At 38.6% G+C, this 24,453-nt stretch overlaps 1 protein-coding gene across 3 annotated transcripts in view; it reads left to right on the top strand.

The window, feature by feature from the left end:
• The window catches only part of TENM3 (teneurin transmembrane protein 3), a 1,586,501-nt gene that overhangs the window by 671,022 nt on the left and 891,026 nt on the right, over positions 1 to 24,453 (top strand). For all 3 annotated transcript variants that reach the window (XM_087874734.1, XM_087874727.1, XM_087874726.1), the window contains one exon: positions 6,067 to 6,174. The gene's annotated coding sequence lies outside the window, so the exon portion shown is untranslated. The remainder of the gene's footprint in view (positions 1 to 6,066; positions 6,175 to 24,453) is intronic.

Below are 24,453 nucleotides of genomic sequence, written 5' to 3'. Positions count from 1 at the left end.
GTGGCTTGGTGGACATAGTTTGGTGGATGTGACAGGGGAAGGATACTGCAAAATCTCCATTCACTCCCCACTCTGGGGCCAGCCAGAGGTGGTATTTGCCGGTTGTCTGAATTGTTCAAAATTTCCGCTACCGATTCTTCAGAACTTGTCAGAACCTGCTGGATTTCACCCCTGGGAAAAAACTTTCAAACATGCATATGAACAAATATATCCACAAAACAGATACTATGTAATGAAATTGGGCAGCATTACATCTACAATTTTTATTTTTTGTTCTCCTCATAATTAAACAATGCATACAACCAGGTAACGCTTCCATATATTAAATTGACTTTTTTTTCTATATCACACTGATGCAAATGGAATCAATATAAAATGAGGTAGAGATATTCCTCATGCATCCTATTGGTTTGACCTACATATTTTTGATAATCCATGTTATGAAGGTTTGGTGCATCTTATTCTGGTTGGCAAAATATTTTCAATTTCATTTATTTTTCACTTTTCTGAATTGCCCATCTCCCTCAGAGAGGGGCTTTTTTACATGGCCTTGAATATTTAAATAGTATATATGTTCATATTACATTTCAGAAGGAAATGTTATTTTTATTTACTCTTTTTCATTCATTAATTTATCAATAAGTTGAATGACTGAATTATATAATATCTATAGAAAGCAAGCTTTTATTGTGCTTTGAACAGTCTCACCAATTTTCATGTTTGGGGTCTCACTATTTTTGTGGAGAGGATGAATCAAAAACTGAAAATAAATAAGAACTGAAAACAACAATATGGGCTTAAAGCCAAAAATACTTTATTGTAGTCTCCAGTGGTAAACATTACACCAGAGAAAAGCTTCTGCTCTAGTATACCACTAATTAGAAAGGCATAGGCAAGGAGCAATGCACATTTGTCATCTGGTATTACATCATAAATGTGAGTAGATCAGTGTTAAATGCAGCTAAGTGGTTGGCCTTTTATTATGCCCCCCCCCCATATCTGCTTATCATTATTCCTTAATCACAGATGCAACCTTTCCACTTCCGCTTGTTAATTCATTTGTTATTTATGCAACTCTGATCTTTGTGACATATTTATCCTTTGGCCTGACATCAAATCATTTTTAATACATGATCTGTTTAAAGGTGGCCTTTGCCCAATATTCTTCCTTGCAAATCTCTAACACACTCACATATGCATTTTTTATTGTTCTCACATATTGCTTATCACTCTGCATGATTACTGCTTTGAAAGCACAGCAGATGGGGTTTCTGCTTTGTGATGAAACAGATGAGATACTCAAATCGATTGCTTTATCAACAATCAGTTGTAGATAAAAATCATTTTAATGAGGGAAATTAATGGTGTTTGCAAACATGATGTTAATTAAAGAGCATTGCTTAGGCTTCCCTCTTCTCCCCCCCACCCTTGCAACACAATTTTTGTTACCCATGACATCTTTCATTATTGACTCATGCCCCAAAGAAAATGCGATTAAAATCTGCTTTTGTTTGATGTAGCTTTTATTGAAGAAAGGAATAGATCTTTCTGAAGTGTCCTGGTGAGATGAAAGTCTAATTATCTCTGCAAATGAAAGGAAAAGCTTTAATTAGGTCTGCACTGAATCTCTGCACTGTGAATTTGTGCATTGTGATGGATGGAGCTTACATCTCCTCAGTGGCTAAGGTTGAAATAATGAAAGAAGAGAAAACGTAACCTGCTCCCATGATTCAACAGGCAAGGTTGAGCTGGAGGTACACCTGTGTTACATGAGTGTGCCCAGAGCAGCTGCCATAGGCCATGTTTCAGTGCAAGGCATTCAGCTGTTCTACAGCCCCCTCCTGAGCTTTGATCTTTTCTCAGACAGCAGGGGACCTAACAAATCAAGCTTTTCATGTTTCACTCTTTCACTCTCTTTTGCTTCACCATTCACACTCTAAATCCAAAGGGAAAGACAAAATATTGTCTTTTTCTGATGCTATAATGATCAGTAGCTTACATGACTCAAGTTAGCATTATGCTTTACATGAGCTATTTTAAGGTTTACAGGGCATAAAAATGGGAAGGGGGAAATAAGTGTGTATGCGTAATTTCTTATTTTGATGGTTAGTTAACTGTTTATGATTTTAACATTATTCTTGAGCATAATACATAATTTCTAAATGCATTGTTTTTCTGTAGGACTCTAATGCCCATCCTGGTGAGAAAGGTGACATTTAAGGATATTGTTATGATTCTAATGGCCCCAGGAGGAAATTCTAAATGATGACAAATAATGCAATAACCCAATTTTATACCATCTCTACTCTATTTTTACTACGCTGTTTGAGGCTTACTCAGTCTTCCTGTAGTCCAGCTGATAGCAGAAGGTCAAATTGCTACTTATTCACATCACTTGCAGCTAACACTTTCTTTGTCGGGAATCATAAAGCACCTTTGACATCAAGGGCAGTCAAGGGGATTACTTGCACACCTTTCCAGACAGGATAATGAGGAAGATGGGAAAGGGAATTGAAGACAAATTTGGATCAGCAGGAGCGCATTGACCTTTCATTCTTATAGTTCTAGTGTTTGGTATTGTTTTACAAAGAATTAGTGTAATTGTCCGCCTTCTGCAAAACCAGGTGTTCCCCAGCAAGCTAATCATGTGGAAGAAGGAGAATGTGCAATAAATAGGATAATTTTGACCTCTAATTGTTTTCTTAGCTGGTTTAGAAATTAAAATGTGGTGCTGATCTTCAGTGTAAATATTTTTTATTTCCACTTACAGTTAAAAAGCTTGAAAATGAATGTGATTATGTATTTCACTAGTGTGGACTATAATTTGGTCAAGAAAAGCAGGATTTTCTCATGAATTTGGCTTTTTATTTTTCTGTTGCAAAGTTAGAAGTAGGCCTCTTTGCACCTAATCTGTATATACTTTCGTAATTGGCTTTAAATATGTAATAAACCAGTATGTTCTATGTATGTGTCTTAATATAGACTTAGCTTTCTGTCAATATCTTTTTTTTTATTTCTTTGTTTTATTTTATTTTTTAGTTGAAATACAAAAAAAACCATCCAGGAGACATTATACTGTATGTACTGTACTGAGCTGTACTTTATTTTTGTATTAGTGTAAATAAAAGACACACATAGAAAAATGTAGTGTGATAATCCATACATTGGTTGGGACAATACTGGGTATGAAATGAGTCCAGTATTAAAGCTTAATAACTGCTGCAAAGCAGAATGTTGATATAATAATTTCCTGAAAGAGAAACATTTTTGTAGGTGTGATCTAGACAATAATAGAATTTCCAATATCCTGATAGTTCTGATTCTGAGCAAATGTACTTTACTGCAGACTAAACTCTCAGCCAGTCATGATTTGGAGATAACCCTACTATATAAAATGAATTGCTGAATTACATTATCCTTACTCATAGACATTTATAAACTATGAAATGGAACAAGATATTTGGTTGCTTCTTAGGAGTGGAAAAATTTGAGAGAAAAAGCAACTGGTTTTCCTTTTATGTTTGTTTTGAAAAACTTTGTAATGTCTCATTGAGATCAATGCACATTCCTATTCTGCAGGCTTCTAAGACACATCAATGTTACCTGAAGAAAATTGATTACCCATGTTTCCCCGAAAATAAGACCCTGTCTTATATCTTTTTTGCCACCAAAAAAGGCATCAGGTCTTATTTTCAGGGGAGATGTCACCAACTGACTCACCTTACTTGCGCACGTCACCCTGGCCTCCTTTTTGCTGTCAAAGGCCTTCATGAACTTCTTTGGCTTCGGATAGTTGCAACCAGGCCTCGTGCACCTTGGCCCATTTCTTCTGCAGCCAGCAAGGCTTTCCTGAAGGCCTCTGTAGCCGATAACAGAGCTCCAGATTGATCCTTTAGGCCTTTAGGAAAGCCTTGCTGGTTGCAGAAGAAATGGGCCAAGGTGTGCAAAGCCTGGCTGCAACTATCTGAAGGTAAGTAGGAGGGCAGCTCCACCCCCCCCATCCCCACCCCACCTTAATTTTTACCCATGCACCCTGGAGTGGACGGGGTCTTAATTAGGGCTTATTTTGGGGATAGGGCTTATATTGGGCACACATGTAAAAATCAAGCAAGGACTTACTTTCTGAGTAGGTCGTATTTTTGGGAAAACATGGTATCTTGTAGCATACTTCTGTGAATGTTCTAGACTACAGAACATTTACTGAAGTTGCAAGGAACTTTGCCAATTAATCACAAAACCTCTTAAAAGCTGGAAAGAAAAAAAAGGAATTGTCACTTCATCTGAAGTTCAGGAAGCTAACAAAGTTAATATTATATACATTAAACTAGATTCCCCTACTTTGTCTCCCTATCATCAAAAATCTTTATCTTTTTCCTCCATTCCTGAACCAAAAGATATGACACAGCTTTATACGAGCAATGTCTCGTATAAAGCAATAGCTATGTTACATATATATATATTCTTCTATGCTGTTGATTCTCTCATTTTAAAAAAAGTAAAAGGAAATACATGACTACACATTTTTATTAAAGATTATTGAGCTAAATATAGAAACCAAGTATATGTGTCTGAATGAGTCTGAAATAATTTGAAGAAATAATTTAAGAAATTAATTACTAAGAAAATGTGTCCAGTAACAAGATAAATTAAAGTTTTTATCATAAATGGCCATATCTCCAAATAGAATCAAGATTTACGGCAGACCGGACACAATATGGATTCCAAAGCAAACCGAACGAATTGGATAAAATATTAAAAGGCAAGGATGAGAAAATGATATCAAAAATCTATGGATATTTAATAAAATATAAATTAGAGGAGGAAACGGTGAAAGAAAACATGATAAATTGGGCAAGAAATATAGGTCACAATATAGAATTGGACAGATGGGATAAGCTATGGGCAGAAAATCTCAAGATGACAATGTCAATCCCATACAAAGAAAATCTATACAAGATATTCTATAGATGGCATCTCCCACCGGCACGTTTGGCTAAAATGTTTCCAAGTACATCACCAATGTGTTGGAAATGCAAGACACAAAAGGGGACATACTACCATCTCTGGTGGTCGTGCAGGAAGGCACAACACTACTGGCAGGAGATTAAGAGAATAATTGAAGAAATAACAGGGCAAAAAGTAGAAATGAAACCAGAATTTTTCCTATTTGGAATGACTACACCACAATACACTAAAGAGATAAAATATCTTACCATCCACATTTTGACAGCGGCACGTATAGTGTACGCTCAAAATTGGAAATCCGAACTATTACCAACAGAAGAAAAAATAATTGCAAAAATAACCGAATGTGCGGAGATGGATAAGCTCACTAAGGAGCTTCAAGAAAAAGAGGATGCCGATTATTATTTAGTTTGCAAAGATGGTACCTATGGCTAGAGGGAAGGATAGGGCCAACAACATAGGATATCAGGAGAACTCAAATTAAGAAACATAGAACTAGTCACATGAGAAGAGTTGTATGATGGTATAAACAAATGGTTAACATGACTGTAGAAAGATATAGCTCAAAATGTATAAGGTATATCAAAGTGAAAGCAAATTAATCTGAAAACTGTAAGATAAAGGAAAAATAAGGGAAATAGAAATTAACCACTGATGCGAGAGTTTCTTAAGAGCTAGTCGATAGACTTCTTGTTTCATTTTTGTTCTAGTACTGTGTTAATATATATGTGTTCGTATGTATTTGTGTTTTACATCTGTTTATGTTAATAATATATATATATATATATATATATATATATATATATATATATATATATATGTTTTTATCATAAATGAAAAGAAATAGATACAATCTATATTAATAATGCCCATTCATTTTTTGTTTATACACACATGCACTCACAGATTTAAATTATATACTGTATAGCAGTAATATTAATGTTAAGAATGAACAAAATGCACTGTTGAAATGCCATTGGACTGCATACTTTTTGATTCTGTCAAACAATATGTGTCAGATTCCATGCAATACTTCCAAGTGCTATCAGTGAACATATTTGTAGCCAATAAATGAATAGCAGGTTGTCTTTTCTATTGCAGGAGATCGTGGACTGATGGCTCTGGTGAAAACATTCCATGCTACCTATATTTTATTGAAGCTCGCATGAGTATATCAGATTGAGGATCTGAGCCAAACTGTCATATATGGTAAGATTGCATTCTTGGATCTGATTTGATCTAAAAAGTGTAGTTTCACAATTGAAATTATGATTAACTCTCTATATATTGTGAAATCAATGTAGTTTTATCATGTCTTCTGACTGGCAATTGACATTAATTATCAATGATATAATTTTATGAAGTGATATGTCAAGTTTATGTATTTTAGTGTGCTTATAGAAGCATAGGAGCATTCATCCACAGCCTTTCATACAATATGGTTTCCTTGTCCTTTTTTTATTAGATTTTTGAGTGTTTTCTTGATTATGTGGTCTACTTTTTGGAAATATTGTGATGCCACTAGCTTGTTCTTTGTTTGATAGGAGGATTGTGTTAAAAACACTTTCATGTTTTTAAAGATGCCATTTCTTCTGCCTTGAGGTTGTTCTGTTTCTGCATCTGTTTTGTCAGAAGTGTACTTGTCAAACATACATTTGCTCCTCATAACAGTCCAGCTGTTAAAAAATTCAAGCTGGTTGGCATTCTCTGTATTATAGTTGATTCCATATGGAGGATGCTATTTTTGGAAAGGGATGTAATATAACTTAAGATATTTGTCACTCATTTTGGACCATATTTTCCTTATTGGTTTTAAAATTTGGTTTTTCTTTTTTTCAGCTTGTTTTTAATGTGATGATTTTGATAGTCATTGTTAGTATCCTTCTGGATTTCGGGTTCATTCTAATTTCTTTTTTAAGTCAATGCTTCATTGGTATTTATGCCAGCAAGCATCCACTATTATCAGATACATCATTTTATTCTTGTTCTGTTCTGTTATTTTTTGCACAGTTTATTGGAGATCTGAATCTTATCTTGGTTTGCATGGTCTGCTATTGCAGAAAACCTAGTTGTGTAAGCTATTTAAGGTCCTGAGTTTCAATAGAATATACTGTAGCTCAGGATTCAATTGTTAGATTCTATTATTTAATTTTATGTCAATTTTTAAAATATAATTTAACAAGTGTTTTAGCCGATAGTACCGTAATTGAAGTTTAATTTTAATTTATTGAGAAGAGCTGTACTCTGCTTTCAAGTTAGAACGCTTGATTAATTCTATTGTCTGCTTCCCTGGACATATATACATAACATACATAAATGTTTCTTCAGTTGTATTTATTATGTATTATGGTTGAGCTGTGTTGTATTCTTCAGTCAATTATTGAGCAAACCATAGTTATTCTTGTTCACACAGAACACTAAACCATAAAGCATAATTTTCAAGCTATACTGGATGGATTATTATGATGAACCAAAACATATATCTTAATTCTGATGCCCCTTTAAATCACTGTTGGCATATTTTTCTTTTTTGCTATGTAAAGCCAGCTCCAGCCCATCCAGCAGCTCTTTGCAAAGGGGCATTTTGACATTCTGTAGATCAGTACGTCAGTACAGCTTAAAGTGTCAAGGACAGGGTGGCAGCACCATCAGGGATCAGGCAGCAGACGTGGCCCTCCACAACAGTCCCAATTTCTCATGGGGCTCCTTGGGAAAATTAATTGCTCACCCTGTTCTTGGGGCATGGCAAACAGCCTCAGGGCTGCACAGTTTGGGGGCTGTTTGCCACAAGGAAGAATGAGAGTGGCCAAAAGGAGAGGTTAGGGGAAGATAAGCAAGTAGGAGAACTTGCAGACAAACCTTTACATTACTGAGGCTCAGACCTGGGAGGGCCAAACGTGGAATGGCTTGGATAAGGATGAATCCTTGACTAATGTCTGGTAAAATTCACTTAATGATGAACAGGAATTGCCAAAATTGCATTCACTAAGCAATGAGTTCACATGGTGTATTTCTTTATGACAGCATTGCTTAGCGACCAAAATTCCAGTCCCAGCTGTGGTTGTAAGTCGAGTACTGTTTGTGTGTGTCTGTATCTTACACTATGTATATCATATTATCTTTATCACTAACCCACTCTAGTGCCTATAATAGGATATTCTCAGCCTGTAGTTACAATCAAATAGATATATCAACTTTTTAAATAAATATATCTACGTGTTAGGCTTAATTGTTACAAACCATAGTATTGCTATAAGCACAACAATAACTACGATACCTATGAACAACATGAATGTTCTTTAACTGTAGACTTCTTAAATAAAAAGCAGAAGCTCAAATACTCTTGGAGAAAACAGAAAGTATATAAATATCTTAGCTTGTAGTATATTTGTAAACTAGTTGATTGGCATGACATGCAAACTGAATGAGATACAGAACAGATTTTCTTATTCTACAGTTCACAAGAGATTCTGGACTTTTAAAGATAAGTTTTAAAAAAGAAAGACATGTTTTAAATCATATATAGGTAGTCCCCAACTTACTTCATTTAGTGTTCAAATTTACCAAAACAGTGAAAAAAGTAACTTTTGACCATTGCACTTATGACCATTGCAGCATCCCTTTAGTCATGTGATCAAAATTCAACTGACTCATATTTATGATGGTTGCAGTGTCTTGGGGTCACGTGATCAATTTTTGCAAACTTCTGACAAGCAAAGTCAACGGGGAAGCAGATTCACTGTGCAAGTGTGTTACTAACTTAATAACTGCAGTGATTTATTTAACAACTGTGGCAAGAAAGGTCATAAAATATGGCAAATTTCACTTAACAACTGTTTCACTTAGCAACAGAAATTTTGGGCTCAGTTGTGGTCATAAGTTGGAGAATATATACAATACACACACCCCTCTGGTTCCTGTTGGCGTCCATACTCCCCAATTTCTCCACAACATTCTTTCACACCTCCAGCACTCTTCCCATCCCAAATGTCCCCTCTCCCTTGGTTATGGCAGTTGCTAGTGAGCTTCAAAGAAAGTGAAGATAGGCAGCTGACATTCAGTCCTCCTTTTCAAAGACATTAGCCCAGGGGGTCATTGTCGGACTCGGTGTCGCTCCTCTCTGGGATGGTCACAGTTCCCCAATCTCCATAACTGGGGGGAGAACTCAACAACCTCAACCCCTTCCAATGCCATTTCGTGGGTCTCGGGGTGGACTTTCACACCTTCTTCCCTATGTTGCTCTGGGCTTAGGGGTTACTTTGGTGAGTCAGCAGTCAGGTGGCCTGGTGCTATTCCTTCCCACACTTAAAGCATCCAGTGGGTTAATGTTTGGGGCTGGTATTGCATCCAGGTACTTTTGGAGCATCCTTCTTTGCTTTGGGGGGAAGTGGCATCATCTGCAGGTGTTGCTGCTGTGGGACCTGGCCAGGTTGATTTCTACATCCTCGGCTAACACATACCACTGGTGAGGATGCGGGGGGCTCACCACAAGATACAGGTGTTGTGCATATCATTGTTGAGCCTATCTTGGAAGCATTCTATTAGGATGTCTTCCAGCCAGCCAACATGCCAGCTCATGGAACTCTTGGTTGTAAGCTGCCGTCCCCTGTGACTCTGGTTGATGGCTTTGATGCACGTTCAGGCTTTCTGTTGGGTGAGTGCATCTTTGAAATGCTTGTGCAGGGCCAAAGCTTCCGAGCTCTGACGTGTCATCATTGTGAAGAGAGACCATCCACTCTGCTGCGGTGCCTTCTGGGGCCATAGTTACGCATCTGACCCGGGCTGCTTCAGTAACCAGATCTGTTCCATACTCCTGCATATAGTTCCACACCTGCATGAGGAAAAACCCCAGTTGCTTTGGGTCTCCTCCGTACTTTAAGCCCAAGACCAGGGGCCTTGGTATTTCCTGCCATGGGAGAGTGGGGCCCCTTGTGAAAGAGGCTGCGCTGTTCGAGCAGCTGGTAATGGTACTGCTTGGGCTAGAGTGAGTCCAGGGGAGATTGCCACACACACCCGCCATGACCACCTATGCTTCAGTGCCATCTCATGCTGGTTCCCGCATGGGTTGGTCAGCTGGACAAGGAGTTCTTTGGCTTGCTGGTTTCCGAAGGCATCATTTAACATCCTTCAGGCTTGTTCCACCAGGTCTTCCTACTCTTCCATCTCCCCTTGAAATTCTTAGCCTGATTGCTGCTTCATTCTTGTCTGCGTGGCTTCCCTGGGTGCACATTACACCAAGGGCTTTTTCCTCCATTCCACTTTTTCAGTGAGTCCAGGGGACTCTGAGCATGCACCAGAGTTTTGGGGCTTCCTTGCCGATGCTCACTTCCCCAGCCATTTGAGCTCCATTTTAGGGCAATACAGTTTGGCAGGGGGTTGTCCGCAACCTTCAGTTTCTCCCAAGCCATTTTCATGGCTTGCCATTTTTTGTCACCTCGGGAGACATTGGTTTCCTTGTTGACTGCTACAGCAGAGCTTGCTACTGTCAAACTGGCCACAGCCTGTTCCCTAGGAAAGAATGACCCTAGAGAAAAGGTAATTGGAGATGATGAATGCAGCTTGAGCAAGGCAAGCTCTGAAGAAAAACCACATGAAAATCTATAATGAAAGCAATCCCCAATGTCCAAAACCCTCCGCCCGTGAGAGTAGTCCAATCAGGTCCTGTTCCGATGTTTTGGGAACCCGGTGCTCAGGCACTGCTATAAATTCCTTTCCCAGGGATAGCGTCCTTGGAGGCAGGAAGATGGCTTGGTTTGGCACATCTGGTTTCTGTTAATGTCCATGTTGTTGTTGTTAGTTGCGAAATCATGTCCGACCCATTGCAACCCATGGACAATGTTCCTCCAGGCCTTCCTGTCCTCTGGAGTCCATTTAAACTCACACCTACTACTGTAGTGACTCCATCCAGCCACCTCATTCTCTGTCGTCTCTTTCTTCTTTCGCCCTCAATCGTTCCCAGCATTAGGCTCTTCTCCAGTGAATCCTTCCTTCTCATTAGGTGGCCAAAGTACTTGAATTTCATCTTCAGGATCTAGCCTTCTAAAGAGCAGTCAGGGTTGATCTCCTCTAGGACCAACCGGTTTGATTGCCTTGCAGTCCAAGGGACTCGCAGTACAAGAGGTATTGTATAAGAGGTAGCAACTAAAACCATCCCAAAGAAAAAGAAATGCAAGAAAGCAAAATGGCTGTCTGAGGAAGCTTTGCGAATAGCTGAGGAAAGAAGGGAAGTGAAAGGCAAGGGAGAAAGTGAATGCAGAATTTCAGAGAATAGCTAGAAGAAATAAGAATGCCTTCTTAAATGAACAATGCAAATAAATAGAAGAAAACAATAGAAAGGGAGGACCAGAGATCTTTTCAAGAAAATTGGAGATATGAAGGGAATGTTTCATGCAAAGATGGGCATGATAAGGGACCAAAATGGCAGGGACCTAACAGAGGCAGAAGAGATTAAGAAGAGGTGCAAAATTACACAGGATAACTATACAAGAAGAAGCTTAACGTCCCTGATAACCACGATGGGGTGGCCACTAACCTCAAGCGAGACATCCTGTAATGCAAAATCAAATGGGCCTTAGGAAGTCTGAGCAACAATGAAGCTAGTGGAGGTGACAGTATTCCAGCTGAGCCAGGGGTGAAATGCTCTCAGTTTGGACCAGTTTGGCCAAGCCAGTAGCGATGGCGGCCGGTGGTTTGAAAAACCGGTAGCGATGGTGGCACGAGGGTCTGCCCACCCACCCAGTCGTCGTAACTTCCTGGTTTTAACCAGGAAGTAACCTGTTTTTTATCCTCTGCGCATGCGCAGAATGTTTTGTGCATGCGCAGAGGGTCCAAGCGTGCATGTGATGCACGGCGCGTGTACTTCCAAGCCTGTTGGGAAGTTAAGTAGATTTCACCCCTGAGCTGAGCTATTCAAAATCTTAAAAGATGATGCAGTAAAAGTTCTATGCTCAATTTGCCAGCAAATTTGGAAAACACAACAGTGGCCACAGGATTGGAAAAAGTGAGTTTACATTCCAATTCCAAAGAAAGGCAATGCCAAAGAATGTTCAAACTATCGCACCATTGCACTCATTTCACATGCTAGTAAAGTTAATGTCCCTACTCCCTAATTTCCCCACAACATTCTTTCACACCTCCATCACTCTTCCATCCCAAATGACCTTCCCCCTGGTTATGGCAGTTGCTAGCGAGCTTCAAAGAAAGAGAAAATAGGCAGTTGACATATAGATGGATGGATGGATGGATGGATGGATGGATGGATGGATGGATGGATGGATGGACAAAGACATACAGAGAGAGAGTCAGAGAGAGTAAGAAATGTACATAAGTATATAACCCTAGTCTCAGGGAGTTAAACTCTTCAATAATAAGATCCACTTATTCCTCGCTTTTTTTTAGTAAAGCAAACTCATGAACACCCTCAATGTTCTGTGACTCAAAACTACAATTCTGAAATTGTATTGTGATTTTTGATTTCTAGAAAATGTTTCACTGAAAGCATATCTCTATTTTCTTCTCCCCACCTCCCACCTCATTTTACAGTTCAGGATATATGTATTAATTAATTTAATAATCACTGTTGGGAATTAAAATGCCTGTAAAATAAGGTACTCTGTTTATACAATTAATTAATTTTCATCTGCATATACCCACCATTTTTTTTATCACACACAGACTATCCACAAATGAGGATATTTCCCCTTAATCCTTTCTGCAGAAACAGAAAGGTCATCTGAAGACGACCTTCTCCATCTGAGCAGAACAAATTGGACCAAGTTCCATGTATATGAAATTCTCATCTAATAGGACATTGGAACCAAGGAGTTTAAATCCCTAGCCCATGCTTTAAATGTCATTCTCATAGGAATCCATTCTTGTCCTTCTTCCTGGGTTTCAGGAGAGTAATTATGAGAATAGAATGGAATGGGAATGAGAATGGGAATAGGAATAGGAATAGGAATTAGAACTTGAAGGTACCTTGGAGGTCTTCTAGTCCAGCCCCCTTCTCAAGCAGGGGAACCTATACCATTTCAGATAAGTGACTGCCTATTCTCTTCTTTAAAACCTCCAGTGATTTCTGAAGACAAGCTGTTCCACTGGTTGATTGTCCTCACTGTTAGAAAGTTTTCCCTTAATTCCCTTGCTTCTCTCATTGATCAGTTTCCATCCATTGTTTCTTGTCTTGCCTTCTGGTGCTTCGGAAAATAAATTGACCCTCCTTTCTTTATGGCAGCCCCTCAAATATTGCAATACTGCTATTATGCCACTCCTAATTCTACTTTTCTTTAGACTAGCCAAACCCAGATTCTGCAGCCGTTCTTCATATGTTTTAGTCTCCAGGGCTTTGATCATCTTAGTTGCTCTTCTCTGAACTTTTTCCAAAGTCTCAACATCTTTTTTGTAGTATAATGATCAAAATAGGTTGCAGTATTCCAGGTGTGGTCTTACTAGGGTTTGATAAAGTGGTACTAATATGTCATGTGATCTTGATTCTATACCTCTGTTTATACAACCCAAGATTATATTAGCTTTTTTGACTGCTGCTGATCACTGCTGGCTCATATTCATCCACGGAGTCCAAGGTCCATCTCACAGTTACTGTTTTTGAGCTGGGTCTCACCTAATGTCAACATTTAATTTTTCCTGCTTATATGTAAAACGTTGCTTTTGTCCACATTAAAATTCATTTTGTTGGATAGGGACCATTGTTCAAGTTCGTCAAGATCTTTTTGGATCCTGAGCTTGTCTTCTGGGGTGTTGGCTGTTCCTGCCAGTTTAATGTAATCTGCAAATTTTATGAGTTTCCCTTCTATTCCCTCATTTAAGTCATTTAGTAGAGAATGTTGTGGTACCTCACTGCTTACTTCTCTCCATGTGGATGTAGTACCATTAAGGACTACTCATTGAGTAAGGTTTGTCAGCCAGCTAAAAATCCATCTGGTGGTGATGTTCCACATTTTTCTAGCTTACCAAGAACTAGAGTGTGGTCTACTTTGTCAAACGCCTTACTGAAATCTAAGTATATTATGTTTGGCATGATCTGTTTTTAACAAACCCGTGCTGGCTACTAGTTATAACTTTATTTGCTTCTAGTTGTTTGCAGATCTCTTTTTTGATCTTTTCCTGGATCTTCCCAGATATTGATATTAGACTGATTGCTGTAGTTTCCTGGGTCTGTTTTTATTTCTTTTCTTGAAAACGGGAACTACACCAGCCCTTTGCCAATCATCAGGTACTTCCCCAGTGCTCCAGGATTTTTGAAAGATATGGTACAATGGTTCTGAGATAACATCTGCCAGCTCCTTCAGAACTCTGGGATGTAATCGTCAGGTCCTGGTGGTTTATATTCATCAAGGTCAAATTCTCTTACCATTTTCTTGCTTATTTTAATTTTTATTTCTAGTTTGTCTTTTTTACGGTAGGTTTTTTTTTTTTTTTTAATGTTGGGCTATAATTTGTTCATTCTGAACCTTTGCTTTCCTGACTTCATTTTTGCATGGTCTGGCTAACTGCTGATAATCAGCCTTAGTTTGTTGCCCCTCTTTCTATTTTTTTGTATTTGTCCTTTTTGTCTTTCAGTTTGTCAGAGAGAAATCTTTGTGCAGCCATGCTGATTTCTTCCTGAATTTCTTGTTTTTCTTTTTCAGTTGTATTGTGTTGGACTGGGCTTTTATGATGACATTTTTCAGAGTTTTCCATGCTTCTTGAATTGTTTTCCCCTTTAGGATTTTCATCCATGGAATCTTTCCTAGGCTCTCTCTGAGTTTGTTAAAATCAACTCTTTTAAAGTTTAAGACACTGGTTGGATTATTTTCTATTGCTTGTGTTTGCAATTATGATATATATACAAGGAGGATATTTGGTGGGTAGAAATGGTGGACACATGACTTTTATATTTTGCTTATTATTTTAATGTGAGTTTTGTTTATATTATGAGAGCTCTTTTAAAAAAAAATATGGGTGGCACACAATAAAGCTAATGAAATAAACACCTTAGTTTTAGCCTTGCTTTTTAAGATAAATCTTCTTGTACTTCTTGTACAACAGTATTTGCCTTTTAGGCACAATCTCAAACTATTTCAACTGTCAGTATAGATATAAACTTAAAGATTTTAAAAGAACAATAGAACAGAGTTATTGATAACTAAGATACAATTCATTCTCATTTAAAGTGCTCTATTGAAAGCCAGCCTGGGTAAATCAAAAGAAGAAAAGATATATCTCTGCAAAAAAAAAAAAAAAAACCCCACACCAATAATACATTGTTCTCCCAAGCATCTGAACTGTTTCATCTTAACATAAAATGCTCAGAGTTTTTCTTTTTCTTTCTTATGTTGAAAATTAACTGTAGGAGATAAATGTAGCTTCTCTGGGTCTTAGGGTAAAACTTTCAGATGTGTCCTTCCATTCTAATATTAGTGGTCAGTTAAAGAATTACAGAGAGGTCTGTTCTGGTTCCAATGTTTGCTGTCAGACTTCAGGTACAGCTGTAAATGTCAGGTTGTAATAACTGAACACTGTATTCTGGAATTAGGTCATGGCAGAAGGCTTGCTATTTGAAACTGCTATACAATTACAATTGTAATGTTACAAGGGGAAAGCAGGATCAAGGAAAAATCAATGACAATCAGAGTCACCTAGACCTGATGCAAGGCTTTTTTTGCCCTTGTATTATGACATCATATGTACAAAACAGGTAGGGTTAATGTCACAAAGCATGATACTACTTTTATCATTTTGATAATAATGCTGAGTTCTGTAGATTTCTCTACCGACTAAGTGGCTTCATGGTAGATTAGATCTGCCTCCATCTGAAAACAGACATAAACCAATATAAACACAAAAACATACAAGTGTATGTGTGTACACATGTACATGTATGCACACCCGCATGCACACACACAAACAATTTTAAGCGTCAGCATTCTTTTTTTGCCAATAAACTTTTTGTTCTTTTCTCAGTAGTATGCAAAAGTATTGTCTGGTTTGACCAAGACAATTTCTAGTTAATTTCTAGTTTGCCAACTTCAGCTCTTATACTTGCATATAAAAGTCACTTTTAGAGAGGAAAGGCAGTAATTTAGAGCAGGGGTGAAATGCTTCTGGTTCGGACTGGTTCAGCCGAACCGGTAGCGATGGCAGCCGGTGGTTCGGAGAACTGGTAGCGATGGCGGCGTGAGGCTCCGCCCACCCATCCGGTTGTCATTACTTCCTGGTTTTAACCAGGAAGTATCCTGTTTTTTACACTCTGCGCATGTGCAGAAGGATTGTGAAGCGAGAGCGTGCGCACGCAGCACATGCACTTCCAAACCGGTTGGGAAGGTAAATAGATTTCACCCCGGTTTAGAGTGAGAATAACCTCTTGGGAACAGAATAGTATGGTACTAGCTATTTGCATTAGTAGAAGAATTAATCAAATCTGGTCCAAAAAAACCCTTGGATTAACCACTGGATGGCAGAAAAGAGTAGGAGATTTGTTCATTGCTTTGCTGCCATGGTGGGGTCTCTTTTGTCATTCCACATTGAACATGACTACCAGACTTCTATCTACTGTTCTGTCCCAACACATTGGCCAGCCTTTGCAAATTCTTAAGTTACCCTGTGCTTTAGCCCTGTGGCAGATAACAAGTAGATTTGATTTAAAAAAAAAAAAAAGGATTTGAGGACCTGGTGAAACTTTCTGGTACCTGCATCCCCATGAAGATCCCAACCCTTGATGTCGCTGGCTAAGTGCATAAGAAATGTTACATTTGCATTAAATTATAACCTTTCCAAAACTTCCTGATTGTAATCTGGGTATATTTTGTTCCTTTTTTCTGGATTTACCTAAATTAGTGTCTCAAGATAAATCTATAATAAAGCATCAATCTTCATTAGTTATCAGAATTTGATATCTATTCTTTCTTTCACTTCAATCTTCATTAGTATGTATGAGGAAAAAAGTATCCCAGTGGGTATGCAGCATGTGTTCCTGCATTTTAGTCCTGCCTCTCTGGAGTCCTTAGCTGCTAGGGGGGAAAGGGGGTTGGGAGGAATTCAGTAGCAAGCATATGTTACTAGGCTTTTTATCTGAATGCTTTAGATTGTATCAAAAGGCCCAGTCTAAACTTCATAAACCAGAAGAAAAACCATCTTTACATATTAATGGGGCTAAGGTATATATCCTGAATATCTGCTACTAACCATTAATTGTATTCTGTAAGACTAAGTGTGAATTATATTTTCTGTGATAATTCAGTGATACCAGATATCATATTCCAGCTGATTATTTTTAACACTCATACAAAACCTATGACACTATGTCGACCCACTCTGAGCAAAAATATTTTCTTTTAAAATATGTAAGTAATGTATATGTGGTACAAAAAACATAAGCCTGATATGTCTGAATCAATTGACTGCAACCATATTGATTCTAATAATTCAATAATTTGTATTTGACAAGTAATGGTAATAGATGGTGAAATAAAAAGAATGAATTTCTCTTTTCTTTTCCATGTCAGACATTTTCAGTTTTAACCTAAAGCTTGCTCCCCCATAATTCATTATATTTATACTTTAAGAAGCACATTATAATAGCTGATTAAAATTTATTTTACATGAAGCTGATAGAGGACTTAATCTAAATTAAGCATTTGAGAGGCAGAATACATTCGTTCATTCGTTCATTCATTTGTTCATTCATTACTATTACCCAGTGCTGCTGCATTCTGGACCATCTGAAGTTTCCGAATGGTCTTCAAGGGCAGTCCACGTAGAATGCAATGCAGTAATCCAAATGGGAGATGACCATGGCATGAGCAAGGCCTACAGTCCATGAAAGGCCACAAATGGTACACTAGATGAATCTTTGCAATGGCACTCTCAGCCACACCTGCCATCTGTACCTTGAGCAGGAGCCACGAATATAGAAGGACTCTCAAATGATGCATCAGCTCAGTCCACAGAACTGCCACCCCATTCAGAGTCAAAGATGAAGCATCATTTGGGTGTGGGGGGCCTAAAAACCCATAGCCATTCCATCTCACCAGGATTGAGTTGAACAGGTTCCTTCTCATTCAAATCCTTATGGCCTCTAGGCACTCAACCAGCATCTCAACACTATCACCTGACTAGGAATGGAGATATATCACTGGATATCATCTGCATACTGATGATATTGAACCCCATATTGACAGATGACAGCTTCTTGTAGATGTTATAGAGGATTGGTGAAAGCAGTGGTGAAATCTTAAATTTGTTACTACCGGTTCTGTGGGCATGGCTTGGTGGGGGGTAATGTGACTGGGTGGGCGTGGCCAATTTTTTTTTTTTTTACTTTTAAAACCATTTTTTCTACAGCCTCTTCGGCGAAGAGGTTGTAAAAAAAATGCTTTCAAAAGGCTCTGACAATCCCAGCTGAGTTGCCTGATCGGCAGAGACTTTTTTCTTTTAAATGCCGCTGACGATCCAAGCTGAAGTTTTTTTTTTTTTTTAATTTTATTTATATGCCGCCCTTCTCCAGAGACTCAGGGCAGCTTACAATGCATTAAGCAATAGCCTTCATACTTTTGTATATTTATACAAAGTCAGTTTATTGCCCCCATAATCTGGGTCCTCATTTTACCTACCTTAGAAAGGATGGAAGGCTGAGTCAACCTTAAGCCTGATTGTTAGAGGCATTTAAAAGAAAAAAAGTCTCTGCCGATCAGGCAACTCAGCTTGGATTGTCAGAGGCATTTAAAAGAAAAAAAGGTTTTTTTCTTTTAAAAGGCTTTGATGATCCCAGCTGAGCCGCACGATCATCAGAGGCTTTTTTTTTTACTTTTAAAAGCATTTTTTCAGCCAAAGAGGTTGTAGAAAAAATGCTTTTAAAAGTAAAAAAAAAAAAAAGCTTTTGATGATTGTGCAGCTCAGCTGCGCATGGGGGGGGCAGAGATTTTTGCTACCAGTTCTCCGAACCACCTGCCTCCATCGCTACCGGATCAGTCTGAACTGGGAGCATTTCACCCCTGGGTGAAAGGCTTAAACCCTGGGCACCTCACATTGCAGGGACCTAGGACTTGATCTCTTGTACCAGCACCAACTGAAACTAGCAATGGAGGAAGATTTTGTTGTATACATATTGTACAATGACAATAAAGGTTATACTAAGAGAACCAAAACACAATGTCTCCCATTTCCAACTCTCAAAGCTGGTTGATGGTAAAAGCTGCTGAAAGGTCTGGGGTGGCGAAAATGATCTCACACCACCTCTATCCCCAAACCTCCACACAATTGACAAGTGCAACCAATGCTATTGCACTGCTATGCTCTAGCCTGAACCCAGATTGAAAAGGGTCCAGATAATTTGCTTCATCCAGAGGCCTAGCTGTACCCCAGCCACCCGCTCAACAATCTTCCTTAAAAAGGGAAGATTAGAAATTGGATGAAAGTTGTCCAATACTGGGGGGAGAGGGGGAGTCCATGGATGACCTATCCATTTAGAGTGGATGGTACCACTCTGTCCTGCAAAGAAGAATTTACTTACTGCTTGACCCAACCACATGCTACTCCTGAAATGTCTTAATCAGCCAGGAGGGGCATGGATCCAGAATTAATAAGGATTACCTGACTTGGAAATATTAGGAGTTACTGGAGCCAAAGCCTTCTATCCAATATGGATTGTTCTGTGAGTAGTCCAGTCTGATAGATTATCCAGATCCAGAATGGAGTTTCATTTGTCCTATTTTCCTAGCAAAGGAAAAACACGATTGACTGTAACTTTTTTAAAAAATCAGTTGAATGGGAAGTAATTTGTAAAAGATAAAGTTTTCTCAAGAATGAAGCATGCAGCTCACGGGCGGTTTCGAAATCCTGACACTACCGGTTTGTGTGCGCGCGCAGTGCTTCTACACATGTGCAGAAGAGTCTGGGTGGGTGGGCGGAGCCTCCCACTGCCGCTGCTGCTACCAGTTCGTCCGATCTGGTGCTGTTGTGGCCCACCAGTGGCCTGCATGGATTGTTGCTGATCCCGACAACGAGGAGGCTGGTGGAGTCGTGCCAGCAGCCTGTGCAGCTGGTGATCGAGTTGGACAGCGAGGAGGCTGAAGAAGATGTGGTGTCAGAGGCAGAGATTCAGCCAGGGCCTTCAGAATCTCCAGAGGCTCCTTCAAGTGAAGAGGATGAAGTGGAGGAGCCTCTTCTCAATGCATGAGCACACAGAGCTGCCAAAAGACAGGAGTAGTTACTCAGGAGGAGGTGTCCTCAAGAGTAAGGCTTGGGGCTAATTGGCCACTCCCTTAGCCTATTTAAGTTTGCACACAGCTTGTAAACGTTGCAGGAAACAACGCGTGTTCGCTCGCTGGTCATTGAATATGGATTTTCTTTGCAAACCTTGCTTCTGGGTTAATTGCCAACTCTTGTAAGACTTTATCTAATCTGTGGAATTTCTGGCAGTTGTTGTTGTTAAGGACGTTTGTTAAGGACATTTTATTAACAGCCTGCATTTGCAAAAGATTGTGTTTGTAGTAAACCAAGTTGTTCAGAGTTTTGTGTGTGCTACATTCCTTGGGATCCGTAGCTGGGGCAGAACAGGTGCAAACCGGTAGCAACCCACCACTGATGCAGCTTTAGCAAAGCTGTGTCCTGTTATCTCTGTAAATCTTCTATTTTAAGTATCAATCTGAGTAAAGTTGGACAGATTATAACTGCATATGGCCTCCCTAAAGTGTTATGCCATCTACATGCAACTACGGCCATAGCCCAGAACAAGACGAATATTGAAACTACCCAAAAATAAAAACTGTAATATTTATTTATCCCAGAATATTTGTTTTAGCTAGAATTTAAATTGACAAAAATTCAAGAGAGAGACAATTATTTTCTAGCTGCAAGAGTGCATTCACAATTAATCGAGATATATACAATTTGGGTTGAATTATTAACAGGATAGATGTTTCCTTGGATGTACAGTGTGGTACACCATGTAACAGCAAACTTTAAAAGATCTTTTTGACTATTTGGTTGCTGGAAGTATAAAGTTATTGCTTTTTGCTTTTATGGCTTGCAAAACTCAGAAGGTTTTTGTGCTCATTATAGAAGATAATTTATTTGGTTACTGCAAAAGATATATAATTTGAAATGAGTAATAAATGTTTAAAGTCCTTCACTTTTTCAATTTAGGTTTATCAGTAATTTTCCAAATATAGAAAATGTTAAAACGTTCCAATGAACACTACTTCTTTTGTTTTAGTACAATTAATTTCCAGATTTGTTACCTAGAACCAAAGGCTGTTATTGCTCTTAGGCATTGTTTTAAATCTGATTTGCTGCTTCATAAAAGTGTTTTTAAACAGCAGCATTATCTTCCTGTGAAGGAGATGATCAAAGGAAGAGGCAGGTAACTTCCTTTACAATTTGTCCTGAAGAATTAAATTCAAAGCTGCCACAAAGGTAGTATAGAGTTTGAATACTCCTTACCCAGATGGTATAAGATTGTACACTGATCAACTGTCGAGTAACCTGGTCTGAATCTGCTTGTTTTGCAGCCATCTGTTTTCCTGGATCATCCAGTCAGCAAGTTTATAACATTTGTTTTATGTTTGTTTTGGGCCACTAATTATATGTAAACTTATTGGGAGGGAAATAGCCTTGTTATTAAAGATTAAAGTCCTTTCTTAAAGATTGAAAGTATGATGGAATAATTCCAATCTTTAGGTAGCAGTAAGGAGTTGTTGACAGTTTTAAGTAAGAGAACTATCAGGGTTTATTCAAAAATTCTAGAGGAACTAAGTTTCCTTATACCATATCTCATTCTTCGAGAGAAGATAAATTTAAGGATTTCTGAATATGAAACAGGAAAGGGTATGAAATTTTGAATGCTAAATTTTCTTTCTGACTGATGTAAAATAGTAGGTAGCCCAAGTCTCAAGCAGGATAGAATTATTAAAACTGGAGCTAGGTATAGCAGTACATGGGATACAAGATACCAAAATACAATTTTTTTCAAGAACTTCTTGTTGGATCTTTTACTATTTTGCTTACATGTAACTCTGCTTTTTCACATCTATACTGGACCTAATTCTTACTAATAGAGAAGAAGTGATAGAGAGGATTGAAGTTTCAGGAACTTTGGGGGACAGTGATCATGTAATGCTGGAATTCAATGTAATGCAGTTGCAGACAATAGAGCAAAGTCAAACCAGTTGCTCTTAGCCTTTAAAACTTAGTCTAGGACCTGATGAATTACATCCCAAGTTCTGAAATAGCTGGGAGACCTGACCTTGGAACCATTGAACCATATCTTTCAAAGTTCTTGGAGCACTGGGAAATTATCAGAGGACTGGAAAAGAACTGATGTGGTTCCCATCTTCAAAAAAGGGGAAAAAGACAGATTTGGGAAACTACAGACCATTCAGCCTGACATCAACACCTGGGAAGATCCTGGAGAAGATAATCAAGCAACAGATCTGTGAACAACTAGAAGCAAGCAAAGTTATAACCAGAACCCAATATGGGTTTGTTGAAAGCACATCATGCCAAACAAATCTTATTTTATTCTTTCACAAAGTGAATAAATTAGCTGACCAGTAAAATGCTGTGTACATAGTATACTTGGATTTCAGTAGAGCATTTGACAAAGTAGACCACAATCTACTTCATAGTAAGTGAGAAAAGTGTGGGATGGACAGCAGAATAATGAGATGAATTTGTAACTGGCTGAGAAACCACACTCAACCTTTAGTCCTTAATGGAAGTACATCTACATGGAGGAAAGTAAGTAATGGGGCACCCCCAAGGTTCTGTTTTAGGCCCAGTACTCTTCAATATCTTCATAAATGATCTAGATGAGGAAATAGAAGAAGGACTCATCAATTTTTCAAACACTAACCTGGCAGCAATAGCCAATACCACAGAAGATTGGCTCAAGACCAAGATGGCTCTCAACAGACTCAAACAGTCAACAGACTCCTACTTAACAAAATGAAATTCAATGGAAAGAAAAGTAAGGTTCTATTCTTAGGCAAGAAAAAACAAATGTACAGGTACAGATTAGGTGAAACCCAAAAACAGTAACTGTGAGAGGGATCTTGGAGTCTAAGTGGACAATCACTTAAATATGAGCCAGCAGTGAGCAGCAGCAGCAGCCAAAAAAGCCAATAGAATCCTACGTTGCATTAACAGAGCAATAGAATAAAGATCACGTGAAGTATTAGTATTGCTTTATAAAGCCTTAAAACCACACTTGGAAAACTGCATCCAGGTTTGGTCACCACACACAACAGATACAAAAAAGATGCTGAGACTCTGGAAAGAATACAGAGAAGAGCAACAAAGATGATTTGGTGCTGGAATCTAAAACATATGAAGAATGGTTGCAGGAATTGGGTATGTCTAGTCTAGTGAAAAGAATGACTAGAAATGGCATGATGGCAGCGTTCCAATATTTGAGGGGCTGCCACAAAGAAGAGGAGGTCAACCTATTTTCCAAACCATCAGAAGGCAAGACAAGATACAAAGGATGGAAACTAATCAAGGAGGATAGCAACCTAGAACTAGGAAGAAATTTCCTAACAGTAAGGACCATTAATCAGTGGAATGGCTTTCCTTCAGAAGCTATGGGTGCTCCATCACTGGAGGCTTTTAAGGATACTGGACAGCTATTTGTCTGAAATGGTTTAGGGTCTCCTGCTTGAGCAGTGGGTTGGACTAGAAGTCCTCCAAGTTCCCTTCCAACACTGTTATTCTGTTATTTAGTTAAGTAATAAACAGAAGATGTCTCAGAAATGTTGGTACTTACCCTATTTTACATCTACATAGTTAGAAATTATATCAGTCCTTGCTGAGAAAATTCTTTATCAAACCAGGACTTGGAGACTCTAAAATAATTATTCTGTGCATTTTAAACATATCTACAAAATAGGCACTTTTTTCTTTCTTGTTCTTCTTTGAAGACATTTTGCTTCATCCAAGAAGCTTCTTCAGCTCTGACTAGATGGTTGGGAATGGAAGGATTTACACTCCTTGCAGACAGATGGTCATTTGCATTCTTTTAGCAAGTCGTTAAGGCCACCTGGAGGTTTATCTGTGTCGTCAAGGTCACCTGAGAAGTGCATATGGGTGTGGAGCCTTCTTAGAACTATCAAAAGGACAGTGTTGTAGACTGGAGATAGATGATGTCACATCCCTTCCCATTTGTTGAGAGGGGGCTGTTCAATTTTGACATAGATGGCTTCTTTGACCCCTCTTTTAAACCAGCGGTCCTCTCCATCCAAAATGTGGACTTTGTTGTCTTCAAAAGAGTAGCTTTTGTCTTTTAAATGCAGATGGATTGCTGAATCTAGTCCTGATGGGTTTGTTCTCCTATGTTGTGCCATGTGTTCATGAAGTCATTGTTTTGTTTCCCCAATGTACAGATCTGCACATGGCTCACTGCATTGTACTGCATATACCACGTTGCTCAATTTGTGCCTGGATGTTTTATCCTTGGGGTGGACAAGCTTTTGACTTAGTGTATTCTTGGGTTTG

This window comes from Pantherophis guttatus, chromosome 8 (assembly GCF_059756535.1).
Source record: "Pantherophis guttatus breed Tessera chromosome 8, ASM5975653v1, whole genome shotgun sequence".
NCBI lineage: Eukaryota > Metazoa > Chordata > Lepidosauria > Squamata > Colubridae > Pantherophis > Pantherophis guttatus.
This window is presented reverse-complemented; position numbering and strand designations above follow the sequence as displayed.